Consider the following 12,106-nt stretch of genomic DNA (forward strand, 5'->3'; position numbering starts at 1 on the left):
GGAAGATGGGTCGATGGGTTCAATCAGGTAGTTGACCGGGGATGTGCATTCGACGACACGGTAGGGCCTTCGTATTTGGGCAGCAGTTTCGAAGAGAGGCCAGTTGCAGTGGTAGGGACCGAGAGCCACACGAGTGCTCCAGGTAGGAACGTGGGTGCAGAAGTGTTGGTCTCACCACGGATGCTTTTCTGCCGCTCTTGGTCCTGCGTAGTAAAGGTCTTCGCAAGCTCGCGACACTCCTCAGCAAGTCTGGCTGTGGCAGAAATAGGCGCACACTCAGATCGATCCGGCTTGTATGGAAGGATTGTGTCGATTGTGTGCGACGGGTGCCTGCCGTACAATAGGAAAAATGGTGAGAAACCAGTGGTGCTTTGAGGGGCGGTATTGTAGGCGTAGGTGACGAAAGGTAGAATGGAATCCCAATTTGTGTGATCGGCGGCGACATACATCGAGAGCATGTCTCCGAGCGTGCGGTTAAAGCGTTCCGTGAGCCCATTCGTCTGCGGGTGGTAAGCAGTAGTTTTGCGGTGAACAACGTTGCACTCTTTGAGGATGGCTTCGACGACTTCCGACAGGAAGACACGGCCTCGATCGCTGAGCAGCTCCTGGGGTGGACCGTGGCGCAGCATGAACCGGCGGAGCAGAAAGGAGGCTACATCGCGCGCTGTAGCCGCTGGGAGGGCGGCAGTTTCGGCGTATCGCGTAAGGTGGTCTACAGCGACGATGGCCCAGCGGTTACCAGCCGAAGTCAGAGGGAGTGGCCCATACAAATCGATGCCAACGCGCCCAAACGGCCGGTCAGGGCAAGGTAAAGGCTGCAGACCTGCTGGTGACTGGTGCGTTGAAGTTTTGCGGCACTGACAATCGATACAGGAGCGAACGAACTTCTGCAGGTAGCGGTACATGCATCGCCAAAAGTACCGTTGGCGAATGCGGTGGTATGTTTTCGATACCCCAGAGTGCGCACACTGCGGATCAGCGTGGAACGATTCGCATATTTCAGAACGCAGACTGCGGGGTATTACTAGTCTCCACTGGCGGCCGTCGGCGTTGTAATTGCGTCGGTGGAGGAGGTCGTCGCGAATGGCGAAATGGTGGGCTTGACGACGCAACGCGCGAGTGGATGGTGTTGCCGAAGGATCAGTGAGCAAGTCTAGCAGTGCAGCGATCCATTGATCCTTGCGCTGTTCGGTAGCGCCAGTGTGAACGTCGATGGAACAAACGGCATTGTGAGACATTGAGTTGTGGGTATTGTCGTCAGGCAAGGGGGAGCGCGAGAGTGCGTCGGCGTCAGCATGCTGGCATCCGTTGCGGTACAGCACGCGGATATCGTAGTCCTGTAGGCGAAGTGCCCAGCGGGCGAGGCGGCCTGATGGATCCTTCAATGATGACAACCAGCAGAGTGCATGGTGGTCGGTGATGACATCAAATGGGCGACCATACAAATAAGGTCGGAACTTCGTAAGGGCCCAGATGATCGCCAGGCATTCCTTTTCGGTGACGGTGTAATTGGTCTCGGCTTTGGTGAGCGTACGACTGCATATGCCACGACATATTCAGGGAACCCTGGTTCGCGCTGCGCAAGGACAGCGCCAAGGCCAACACCGCTGGCGTCTGTGTGTACCTCTGTAGGGGCCGTAGGGTCGTAGTGCGTAGTATGGGAGGCGACGTCAACAGACGACGGAGCTTCGCGAAAGCGTCGTCGCACTCTGACGACCATGAATTGAGGGACCCGTTACTTCCGAGGAGCTTCGTCAGCGGCGATATGACAGTCGCGAAGTTCGAATGAAGCGCCGGAAGTAGGAACACAGTCTACGAAACTGCGCAGTTCTTTGACGGATGTAGGTTTGGGGAACTCGGTCACGGCCAGAAGCTTGCCTGGATCGGGAAGAATACCGTCCTTGGACACGACGTAAACCGAGTATTGTCAGCTGCCGTGCTGCAAATCGGCACTTCTTTAGATTCAGTTGTAGACCGGCGTCGCTCAAACGCATCAAAACATGCCGCAGGCGTTGAAGATGCGTGGAGAAGTCCGGAGCGAAAACAACGACGTCGTCGAGGTAGCACAAGCATGTGTGCCATTTCAGGTTGCGCAGAACGGTATCCATCATGCGCTCAAAGGTGGCGGGCGCATTACACAACCCAAACGGCATGACGTTGAATTCGTACAAGCCGTCGGGCGTGACAAAGGCGGTCTTCGGTCGAGCGTCATCAGCCATGGGTACTTGCCAGTACCCTGAGCGCAAATCGAGAGATGAAAAGAATTCTGCTCCTTGCAGGCTGTCAATCGCGTCGTCTATTCGCGGTAGTGGATACACATCCTTACGAGTGATCTTGTTGAGACGTCGGTAGTCCACACAGAACCGCACAGAACCGTCCTTCTTCGCAACAAGAACGACAGGAGACGCCCAGGGGCTGTTAGAAGGTCGAATAACATCGCGTCGAAGCATGTCGTCGACTTGCTCGTTTGATTACACGGCGTTCTGTGGGAGATACGCGATATGGACGTTGCCGCAGTGGCGGCTGGGCGCCAGTGTCGATGCGATGCGTAACGGCGGAAGCGCGGCCGAGAGAAGTTTGAGCGACATCGAAAGAAGAGCGAAATTCGTCCAATAGGCCCAGAAGCTGGGAGCGCTGGACCGGTGTAAGGTCGTCAGCAATGGAGGAACCAAAGGCATCAGCGGGTGATGAACCAGACGTCGAAAGAGCGCCGAGCGTACTGGAACTGTTGCAGTGCATTTCATCTGGTTCGTCCATAACTTGTGCGTCTTCGAGGGGTTCCACGCTGCCGAGACATTCCCCTCGGACCAACGTAACACTGTACGGAGATGGGTTGATAACAAAAATTCACGTACTGCCCTGAGTGACATGCACGGTCGCGAAAGGCACCAGCATGGCTTTCCTCGTGCAAACACGGTCAGATGGCGAGAGAAGTGCAACGGTGTCGGAGAGACTGGCGCAGTACACTGACACCGCCGTCGACGAGTTGCAGGCACCTTGGTGTCGTATTTGACAAGTACCTTGCCCGCAGCCGATGGACTGTCTGCCGGCGCCAATTCAGAGAAGGGTGAGAGCTCTATTTCGGGCTGGTGCGCAATGAATGACGGCGTCGTGGCGGGAGAGAAAATCCCATCCTAGGATGACGTCGTGAGAGCAGGCAGGAATTATGATCAATTCGACGGCGTACAGGGCATCCTGAATAATGGACGCGAGCTGTGCACACCGTTGTTGGGTGAATACTTTGGGGCGCTGGCTGTACGGAGGGAGAGCCCGGAAAAGCGGCGTCGTCACTTTTTCGCAGTAATCGGCTAAACTTGGCGTCCATAACGGATACGGCGGCTCCAGTGTCGATAAGGGCAGATGCGCGAACACTGTCCACAAATACGTCAATCACGTTCGAGGGGCTTCGCGGAGGGCTTTCGCAGTTCGATAGCGTCGCAGCCCTTGCCTCGTGGACTGCGACGACTAGTTTTCCTGGTCGCGTGAGCCCGAACGTGGCCGCATCGGCGACAGTGAGCGACGTCGTGGAGACGGTGAACGACGGGTAGATGGTGCGAGGCGGGACGTCGGTGACATAGGCGGTACACCTATGTAGGTGACATAGGTAGGTGACATAGGTGACGGTACAGCACCTCCACCACTTTGTAAAGGCGTTTATTGACGGCTGGATTGACGGCGACGATGCACGACAGTCACGACGAAGCGCAGACTCTCACGAGCACGAGGAGCTCTTCGTCTCCGAGAAGAGACGAAGAGGGCGACCCACTAGAAGGCGCTGAAGAGGACGGCCCATTACAACGTTTCAATGCTTCTCTACAAATGGAATATTCTCAGTATTAGCGCATAAACCTTCACAAATTATTTGCCCCAAAAATTTTTAGAATCCGTCCCGTACGAGCGGTGTTACAAGGATTTGTCGTACTCTTCAGGCGCTTTCTGTCTGCTTTGGTAGCGCGCTGAAAGCCACGCAGGGAGGGGGATGCAAGAGGGCAAGAAGATACGTTCCTTCGTTAGCACGCGGCGTGGCCTCGAGCAATTTCCTTTTTTTTTTCTTCGAACGCGTGGCTTACTTTCAGGGTGATCGCGAGCACGCGCGCGGATACGTAGCGGTATCTCGAGCCTGCCACGGTAACTATGCAGCTCACGATGCTCAAATCTGCCAACGACCGTAGCTTTGGGTATATGGCGCAGTAATTTGGGTATATAGCATCAATTGTGATGCCGTATACCCAAAGAGAAATAACCCAAAGAGATGCCATATACTTGAGCAATATTTGTAAATTCTAGGCCGCGCATCGCTATAATGTTTGGCTCGCGTGTTCTCGGAGCCTCGACTACCGATCGGCAGCGTTTTATGACCAAAAAGCCTCAAAACGTCTTGCACGGCCCCCTTAAATATGGTTTGCAGTGTTTAAGCACGAATAATTCGATGCGTTTTTACAGCTATTCTACGTAAGGAAGGCATATATCATCGCAAACTAAGTATGATAATGTTGAAGCACTTAGGCCAGAGGAGCTATTTCATCAGGAAAATGCCCCTGACGCCACTGCTTGCTGTGATGAAGAGATAGCCAGCGCTGGTACAAAGACACATAAATCGCTCTCATACTTCAAGTGCGTCCAACCACTGCTAATCGTGCTTTGTTTACATGTAAGTGCTTCTTTTATCGAACCGTTGACATTTTCTTATTCCAGATGATTGCCCACGAGATTATGTACGCATTGGACCCACGAGGCATACATTCCCTCGACAACTATATACCAGATAATATGGACGAAGTCATCAAAGAATACAGGAAAAGGGCACTGTGCTTGCGGAAATCTCATAAATCTGTTGTGAGTAGACCTAACGCACGTTTTGCAAATATATATATATATGGATTGTTGGGGCCTGGCACCTCTTAGTAAGAGAACACTAAAGAGTGCGCTCTGGCTTTGCTGAACCATGGGCAGTCAAGGCTCGCGGCCTAGCCATTAACGGTGCTGTATTTTCTGGCTCCCCCTGGCTCCTTGAGCCGCCCCCTGCTGGCGCCCATAGGGAAGGACTCAGCCCTGCGGCAATGAGGAATGGACACCGAGCTGCAGAACATTCTCGAGGCCCTGCAGCGCCTCCATGTTGACCGCAGCCTACCGCACAGCCATCGGCGTCCCGACTTATCCACGGGAAACGGAAAAGGCCGTTAGTCATGTCACCAGTAAGCTTCCCAACATGCGATTAAGAGGCGCCTAAGAGGAAGACGGCACGTGCGATGCGCTGTGTCCTGATGTCGACTACGATGTACATGGCTCGCCGGCGCCTAGTGACGAGCAGACGGTGGACTACGAGAAACGCAACAGCGTTGCTGAGGGGGATTCCATGCTTACCGATACAGCCAAAATGGATAACAACCATTTTGACAATCCACGAACTAGCCCAGTCCAACGCCTTGGCATTACCGAGACGGGGACTGCTGAGACTACTGAGGAGGAGTTCAGGCATGCGAACAGCGCTACTGACTCGAAGAACGTGAGCGACGAAGCATAGGCGGAAGCGGACAAGAACGTCGATGGCAGGCAGGCTAGAATGTCGGGGGCGTTGACGGAAGTGGGCCGGCCGCTGAAGAAGATCATGATGAAGAGAACAATTTGGTAACCACTGTTTACTCATGGAATGGCATGAGGACGGCGAGTGGCACATCAAGGGCGTGTTGCTAAACAGCGAGGCGAACAAGAAGGAAGCGAAGGAGTATGAAAGTGAAGGAGAGGGGACTGAATACACTGGTGCTACAGTCTCGGTTGCATCCTCCAGGCGACCCAGAAATCGTCGAGAGCTGTTGGAAGGCGTCAGACGGGGTGCGAACCTCGAACAGCGGCTGTCATGGCCGACACGCGCAATGCCGATCATGACGGCGACCGAGAGTGGCAGGGACGGTCGGCGGGGGACGACGTGAGCGACCGGAGAGAGGCTGAGGTGTCCTGGCTGCTCGGCAAAGACGAGCGAGACGAGAGGGGTCCCGGGAGGTTTGTGAGGCGACGCACGCCGAGACGCGACACCGACGACACGCAAAGGGTCGTCGGCGAGTGCAAGGACGACACGAGGAAGCAGCCGCCGAAGCCTAGTGGGCGACAGAGTACCCCGGGTGTGCGCGTCGGCGGTATGTGCCTCACTGGGGCGAAGGCTAGTTAGTTCTTACCTATCGGACACGGCATCCATCGCTACCGGGAGTGGACGGCTGAACCCACCCCCGTACTTCTCCTACCCGCACAACCTGCCCCCCCCCCCCCCACTCTCCTTCTACGAAGGGGGTAGGGACAATGTGGGGGCGCTGGCGCCTGCCAGGAAGAGGACAAAGAAGAGCGCGCTCGGGTTTGGCGCTATCTGGCTCTACTGAACAGTGGGCAGTCAGAGCCCGGGGCCTCGCTATTAAAGGCGGTTTCGTTCTCTAGTATCCCCTCTCTCTTTCGCCGCCCCACAATACCATCGATCAAAGTGGTGATTAACAAAGTCGACTCTGGGACCAGAATAGACGACAGTGACATTATATTTTGGTACGCTGACAGCAATTCACAGGGTCATTATTTGCGTGGCTGTAGTTCGCAGCCTCTGTAGCGCAGTAAGTACAACTGGCCGAAAATAAGTGATATAGGAGCACTGACAGCAAAACTTTCGTTTTCGAGAGAGAGAGAGAGAGAGAGAAACTACTTTATTAGACCTTGCTGTTACATGTAGCCGGAATAAGTGAAGCCGAGACTCGAGCTCAACGAGAACACAACATGAACTGTTTATTGCTTTCACACTGCCCCAGCCCTGTTTTCCTCACTCTCACTTCTGCTCGCAGCAGTAGGTGGCGCTAGTAGCCGGCGGCGCTACAGCTGGTGTAGCACACAGTATCAATTGTCACACTCCTCCCCCTTTAGTTCTGGTCATGGAGAATACCGGTTCACAGGGCGTCTTCTTCGGCCATTTCTTCGCAGTGGAACAGGGCTTCCTCCCGATGGATTGACTGCTTGTGGTGGTAGCCCAGTTCTGTGGTGGGACTGCCTTTTTGACGGTTCTGACTCAGCAGCAGATCCCGCAGGCTCCACAGGACTCTGTTGCTTGCTGCTCAGCTAGCTGGTCGAGAGGCACAGTGTTTGCAGGTGGTGGGTCTAGAGGCACAGTGTTTGCATGTGGCGATGTCTGTACGAGGTTGGGGCGAATGTGGTCCCCATGTCTGTGCCACACAGTTCCATCTCGTAATACAACTCAGATGACGCGCAGCTCGTAGGACCGCTAACAGCAGCAAATACCCATGGTGGGCCTGATCGGAAGTTCCTGTTGAACAATGGGGCACCTGGGTCCATTGTTGGCGCAATGCGGCAACCCTTGTCCGCATGCAGTTTTTGCTTTATCTGCTTCAATTGAACAGACAATCGGAGACTTGGGCGCATGGCGTCCAGGGGTGTCTTGATTCGTCTTCCCATGAGCAACTCTCACGGCGCACGGCCTGTTACTTCATGACGCGTTGAACAGTAGTGAAAGAGCACCCTGGCCACTTGTGTCCTGAATTCACCCGGTGTGCTTTTCTTCAGTTTACCTTTGATGGTCTGCACCACCCGCTCTGCTGCCCCGTTGGAAGCAGGGTGATAAGGAGGCACCAGCATGCGACGGATGCCATTCCTGTTTAGGAAGTTCCAATTCCCTTGAAAGTAGCTAATGTATGCCTCATCCGTCAAAGAGCAAGTTCTCTGGCATTGAAGTTGGTTGCTTAGTGCATTCACTTCATTATAAAGGGACACGAAAGGCAAATATTAAGTTGACGTTGATTGTTGAAATATAGCATTCGACATTGATTGCTGAAATAGCATTCCATAAACCTCGTAGTGCTTGTTTCGTGCCAAGGAAACGCTTATGTTCAAAGAAAATCACGTTTCGGAGGTCCGTACGGCGTTAGCGCACTTCAAACACCCGCAAGAACGGGCCTTCTGACGTAGCGGTTGCCGTGCCCAACGTTGCCCGCCTTTCCTGCCCGGCCGCCGAAGCTACGGTTTCTTGCGCAACAGCGGCCATTCAACCTTGCCAAGACGCAGCCACGGGCCACTCCGAAACTGTATAGTTCACTGTAACGGAGCTTAGCTTGGCCAGCAGCGGAAGTAGAGTATCAACAGTGCGAAAATAGCGACAGCCAAGCACACGCAGCAGTACGCGATACCGAAATTACCACGCGACCGCGTGAGCGAAGCACAGCTCGGTCAAAACGGAACTTCTGAACCACTCGCGCCGTTCCCCATGGTAACGCCAAGAGGTTCTTCTTTCCATGAATCAAACAAAAACGAACAAGCAGCATTTTATTGCGTCTTGTGATGTACGGAAGGTTCTTTTTTTATCGCAACTAGTTCGATTACTAGTGGTTAATTGTACTCGGTACTAGTGACGTCAACGGGATCATTTCTAAAATGTCCCACTCGCTTATATCATGTCCTACATTTACCTTAATTTCTCGATTAGTAGAACACTGCTGGTGGTAATGCTGACGTTTTAGACGCTCTCACACAGTGACCTTTCACTCTGACATAAATTGTTATTTGCTTTCAGTGTCCCTTTAACCGAGTGAGCTTACACTGCTTTGTGACGTCGTATCACAGGCAGACGATCTCATGACATACGAAAAAAGATTCCGACCAATGGCTAAGGGTTAATGGCGCGGTAGCAATCATTATGCCATGAGATATTTTTGTGACTTTTTCTTGCATTGCGTGACACTGCAGCGCTATGGGTGGGGGCAAAGAGATTTCACCCAATCATAGGGAGCCAGTGAAAAACGAAATGCGGAACACTTACACGTTATTCTACCCCTGGTGCCCACTCGTATTTGCTCAAATGGCTGCTGACGGTCACCTTCGAATGCTACGTAGTCTAGGAACGATGCAATCTCTGAACCTTACATGCAGTTGGCCTAGTAGCTAAAATTTATTCGCAGTAGCAGAAAAGACTATGCTTGACGACACATAGGATAGAGGTAGGAAGGCAAAGGGGCCTACTAAAAGCCTTATGTTCGAAAGGGAGGAGATAAAACATATACCTTTTGCACTGCCAACGCATACGAGCTATGTCAACCTTAAACCACTGTGGAAACATTCACCACACCGCGTTGAAAACATTTCCCAGATACTGTGTCTCATACGCATACAAAGTATCTATACGTCACTTACGCACGTCCTCTTTTCGAAAAAAGAATTATTTTTCTTTTATAAAAAATGCTTAGAGTACCTCATGTAAGAGAGTCCTTTCGCTAGTTCTTCAAATACGCATTCTTAACAATTAGTGTGTATTCTCTTTCACGGATTTAACGTATCGTTTCACCTGCCTTGGTTAGACTCGGAACACGTACATTGTATTTCCAAAACCAGGCATGCGGTGCGTTTCAGCTGCTATTTCGCGTGTGTTATCTCGCAGCCTCTTGCAGCAAGGTCATCATTCGCAGCGAGGCGGGGACATAGCTTGACACTGTTGCTACACGGCGAACCGGCATGCCAATATTATGACGATTTGCGATGTTACTGTGGGTCAGCTTTTCGCGCATGTGGGACCGGAAGTGGCACCAATAAGGACGACGAAATGGCCTCTTATGTGCATAAAGTGACACCTAAATGTAATAAAGACTGCAAATTGGCAAGGATCTGACACGGCGTTGTCGGTGCTCAATTGGCGAAGCTGTGTCCTCGCATCAATGCCAATGTTTATCAGGCTGCAAGAGGCTGCCAACAAAAACACACGAAGCCGAACGTAAAATGCACAGCAGATTTAGTTTACGAAATGTCATTTACATGTGGTAAGAACTAGACAGAGCACACGGGTTTCTGTGCTGACGACTGCGCAAGGAAGCACGCGCTCGAGATTGAGGACAATGTGCTTTCAAGCACGCATGCTTCGGCATATGCGTTCCCTGTTGTTTCTTCACATGAAAAATCAACACAGAACAATAACATGAGAAAAATCATTGTCAAGCCAAAAACATGAGGAGTGAGCGCTAGCGTAACCACCCTCCTTAATTTCTATCAGTTCTTTTTTATTCGGAGCCGAGCGACGCCCGAGCGCGCCAGCAGCCGTCGGCTGCGTCGGTGGTCAGCGGACGCCGGACTATAGGACGGCTGTTTTTTGCTGACTGTAACGTCGCCATGACGCGCGCACGCGCGCGTCGACGTTACGCTGGAGTGTATGTCATGACCGCCGCAGTGCGAGCTCGGAGCATAGTCGTGTTCCCGAGAAGCTCAGGCCATCCTGCATAGCGCCCCTTTTACGAGTTTGTACCACTGTTACGAACCACTTAAGATGCATTGCGAGAATCGACGGAGATAGTCCGTATCAATGACTTGTTAACCACCAGTTCAGGGCCAAAAAATAAAACGTATAATGCCATGGCCAAACGTGCGTCGTGTGCGTATGTATATAATGTGCATATGGACATTACGCGCGGAAAAGAAAGGCAGTATACAAAAAAAACATTCAAGGATTTAACTGTCCCACTGCTTCGCCAAATGTACTAAACCCGGTTATTTTATTCTCGCAAGTGCTTCACGATAAAAATTTGTGTAAACTATGTATTCCATGCAATGGTCAGTTATTTTCAGCTCTCCCTAAGTGGCCAGGAAGAAACGTTGAGCGAGGAACTGGACAGCGAGAACCTGGCCGACCTGGTGGGCACCAAGATGGCGTATGACGCTTTCAATTCCTTGGTGCCCGAAAACAGGGACGAAACTCCAGCAGGACTGAACATGTCAGTGCAGCAGCTGTTCTTCTTCAACCACTGCGCGAAATTGTGCACTGAGGACAAAGAAGAATCCTACGCAATAATGCGCTCGCGTTGCATAGTGCCACTGATGAACATGCGGGAGTTCTCCAGTGCTTTTGGCTGCGCTACCAAAACCCCCATGAATCCACGGGAGAAGTGCACATTTTGGGAGTAAAGGATGTGCTGCTATACCTGCTTTTAAACATCCGTTGGCCCTGTTTGTTCGCTAGTCTTTCCGAGTCGAAAAAATATTTCACAAGAAATACATCGATACACATTCGTAGGCTACACTGGAAAGGTATTATTGCGTGTGAAATGCTTTCCGAGATAAACGTCTAGTTATTGAGTACTTGAAAACGCGAGTTTTACGGTTCCATACAAGCAGACGGCCAGCAAGCTACCTCATAACTCATGCATGCTGCTGTACCACAAGCACAGTCAAGCAAACGATGGGAATTACTTCCCTTAAGTGGCAAGGCAGGCGCGGAATGACGAGGGGGCTGTGCTGGCCCTGCCGGGGGGGAGGGGGCACCGTTTTTCCGCACAGCCGCAACTTCCTGCCAATTATGCCACCTCGCTAGCGCAAGTGCATTGCATCCTCGAGGGCAAGGGATTCGCTGCCTCTTGCTAATGCTATGCCGGAACCACTAAACTTGAGGACATTGTTCAATACCGAGGACATTGTGCATTTGTTCAAGCTTTCTTCAAAGCAAGGCGTGTGGTCCATTGCCCTACTGCCCGCCAGGCCACTGCGCCAACTGCATTCTCGCGGGCTTTTGTGTTGCTGCACTTTCGCGAGGCTTTGAAGGTCGCGACAAAGCTTGGAAAGGAGATACTCAAAACGGTGCCTTCCCATTGGTAAACGAAAATTTCCTCAGGTGAGAGAGAACAACAATCCACAAAAATTGGCCAATGTGTCTTCAGCCGGCGCCTAAAGCGCGGAGAACAAAAATTAACACTGAGGTGGCGTGAGGGTTCCTTTTTTGCTACTTTTAATCGTACTTACTTTCTATGCCATTCTGTTTACCTCTTACGCCACCCGAGTAACACCTTTCAGGAGGATATAGTACTCCTGCAAGAACGGCGTGGCTGAAGTGTCGTTTGATCCAATGCTGCATGACTACCTGGATGCAGAAGATTTGTGCAGAGCATGAGACATCATAAGGCTACTGCCCTTAATTCCGCATCTCACGGGTCATATATAGTCAAGATATAATTTATGCATTAAGATATCAGTCGACTTGTTGATGTCGACATGTTTTCTGAGCTATTCAGCTAAAAAATGTGTTTTTGCGTTGTGTCCGTCCGGTGGATATGAAGATTACTCCCTTCGTAATCAACGACGCGCAACCGCT

This window comes from Rhipicephalus sanguineus, chromosome 4, assembly GCF_013339695.2.
Source record: "Rhipicephalus sanguineus isolate Rsan-2018 chromosome 4, BIME_Rsan_1.4, whole genome shotgun sequence".
In the NCBI taxonomy this organism is placed as follows: domain Eukaryota; kingdom Metazoa; phylum Arthropoda; class Arachnida; order Ixodida; family Ixodidae; genus Rhipicephalus; species Rhipicephalus sanguineus.